Source organism: Catharus ustulatus, chromosome 9 (genome assembly GCF_009819885.2).
Source record: "Catharus ustulatus isolate bCatUst1 chromosome 9, bCatUst1.pri.v2, whole genome shotgun sequence".
Taxonomy (NCBI): Eukaryota; Metazoa; Chordata; class Aves; order Passeriformes; family Turdidae; genus Catharus; species Catharus ustulatus.
In genome coordinates, this window is record NC_046229.1 from 13067726 (window position 1) to 13070817 (window position 3092).

Below are 3092 nucleotides of genomic sequence, written 5' to 3' on the forward strand. Positions count from 1 at the left end.
ACTATTGCATGGCAGGATTTGTTCCCTTCAGGCTTCTCCAGTTAATTGCTGTTATTTTAAAGAGTGAAAATAGAGACCAGTTGTTGATCTGCTTTGGTGTGGAAGGTGTAAGTGCCCTGTGCTTGTTGCCCTGGAATTACTGGCTTACCTAAGGGAGGAGCTGTATGAAAACAATCTTGTTAGTCATGCCTGATTGCTTTATCAAGGACAAACTGCTGTGTTCACAGCCCTGCTGCCCCATGTTCAAAAATCCACTATTGCCACGCAACCAGCACCTGAAATACCATATAGCATTTCCCTGAATAAGGATAGATACCCCTTGTGTAGTGAAACACTCACTGATCATGGCATTTCATATCCAGCAATGTGCCTTTGTTCCACATACCTTTTCCACAGACTTCGTGGCTGTTGCACATTGCAGTTCTTGCGTTCCAAGTGTTACGTGTGAGAAACTGAGGAATTAGATAGCCTGTAGTGGGCAATATACTCAGGATAAAAGGATCAAATAATTTTTTCTTTTTTTTTAAGTACATGGCTTATTTTTCTTTCTAAAACCAAGGCTAATAGCAGTTTTATTTAAGTTGTTAACTCTCTTCAAAAAATAATTTGAAGTAATTTTTGGATCCTTAGTATCCTGAATTGCTGGAGGCTCATTTGGATTGACTGATCTAGTTTTACCATGCATTAATTAGTGTTGGCAGGTACTTTCTTAGAGGGTGCACGTTCAAAGGAGTCTGAAAACAGGGTTAGTTGCTGTTGGAGAAAAGGTGTCTTCTGTCCATTACAGCCTTCTTTTCACTGAGGATCCCAGCAGACTGGCTCATTTACATTTATATTACTACAAATGACCCAGTCAGCATTGTGTTATGCTGATCAAATCTAAATCATGGAAACTGCTAATCCATGATCTGAGCAATATTAAGAAATAGTACTTGTATATCAGGAAGACAAAGTCCATGCTAATGTACCTTTTCAGGAGCAGAGATGACACTGAGTGTTGAACGCTTTTTCTTCCAAAGCAGGGGAATGCTATGGCAACTTCATGTAGGTGCTTCTCTAGTTTTGAGTTTTGAAAATAATTAGGCATGTGTACAGTGTCAGCATCCTCCAATTTAAATATCACAAAAAAGGTTTCATTGCACTTGTTACATCATGTAACTAATGATGGCATATACATGTTTGTGTCTTCAGTTTATTTGATCAGCTCCATTGGCCTTGTTATTTTTCCTTTCCATAGTTAAAAGCTGATGCTATTGCTCCAAGCTGTAGGTAGGATCAGCATAGTTTTGTACCAAGTTCAACTTTTTTCTCCATCCACCTTTATATAAAACTTGGAAATACACTTCCACTGAAGAAAGTTTTGCAACACCTGAATTACGACTGTTAATATCCATGGATTCTTTTTTAAATAAATCTGCACAGCCTCTGTATATGTGGAAACTTGACTGTGTTTATTTAGTAAACCTCATTAACAAAATTATAAATAAACAATATTTACTGGGTTTTAAAATTCAATTATCTTTTCACAAGAAAAGGAATGAGTAGAGACAATACATTAATACTTGTCACCAATTCTTTTATAATACATTTTAGTAAAAGGGAAAAGGCTCCTTTTTTAAAAAGAAGTTACTCATTTAAAATTAAAAAACAGCAAACACCCCTAAATATCAAGATGAACATGAATAGTTTGGTACTGTTAATATCTCATTTTGTCTCACTGCAATGTTATGCAGTGAATGCCAACATGATGTCTTGAATTTTGTTCCAGTAATGGAGAAAAAGAGCATGCAGTTCTGCAAGTTCAGAGAAACCTTCAGTTTAAGTTTTGTGTTTTCAAACTGAACTGGAAAGTCAACTATTAAAGTGTGGGAGCAAGTTTACTGTGCAGTTCTGTTGGGTTTTTTATTGGTGGAAATTCCTACAAAATTAGAAAAAACATTGAATCCAATTCTCTTACTAGAACTGGATAAAAACCATTTTTGAGTATTCATTCAAATCTACTACATGCGATCTTGGAAAAGCTGAAGTCAAATTGGCTTCAAACCTTTTTTTACCTCACTGGGTAAGCAGTTTAAAATCTGCATGTAATTTCATGTAATCAGAGGTGCTCTGATTAAATCTGCTAAGAACTTCTGACTCAGGGCTGCCTCACAGTACTTCATTGTCTCTGCCTGCCTGTCTGACTCCATGTGCCACAATCCTTTTTCTCTGCAATAGTTTGTCTTGCTTATTCTGCAAGTCAGAAGATGTGCTAAGGCAGTGCTGCTTCTCTCTCCCTTTCGAAGCAGTTTCCTTTAGAAGTGCTGGATGTTGCCTCACGAATTTTACACTCATTTTGGGTGGGTTCAGTGCACTACTGAAAACGGAGCAGTACCACTGAGATGAGCACAGACGTCCGTAATGTGAACATCTAACTATGATATATAGCTGTATTTCACAGTCGAGGAAACATTTTGAATTCATTAAATGTTACAAAATCTTGAAAAGTGTATTTTCTGTGTAAAAGCTCAGTATTTCAGAGATGTTGTCCAGCATAATAGGAAATCTCTTAAACTTTGGTTATGTTACTGTTGCTTTATTAATCCTCAGAGATTTATAGCTATGCTGTGATAAATGCAAAAGAGTTACCTGAAGTCCTTGTATATTTTAGGTTTTCACTTGAATATAAATCTATACTAGTCAGTATTCGGTACTTCGCTATTAGCAGAAATTCCTGAACTAGTGAGTGGGAAGTCGCTAAAGGACCGTGCTGTGGCGGAGGCAGGAGCGGTCTGAGCGCAGGCAGGGCAGCGCCGATGGCCCCGAGCTGCCCGGACGGGGCAGGGGCAGGGGGGCGGCGCTCCGGGCCCAGCGCTCGGCGGCCGGGCCTGGGCCGGGCCCTCTGCGGCCGGGGCTGGGGCTGGAGCTGGGGCTGGGGCTGGGCCAGGCCGGGGCGGGCCGGGCCGGGCCCTCTGCGGCCGGGGCTGGGCGGGGCTGGGGCTGGGGCTGGGCCAGGCCGGGGCGGGCCGGGCCGGGCCCTCTGCGGCCGGGGCGGGGCCGCACCTGGCGGCCGCGATGGCCGCGGGGCCGGGGCGGTGCCGCGCCGGGGGCAG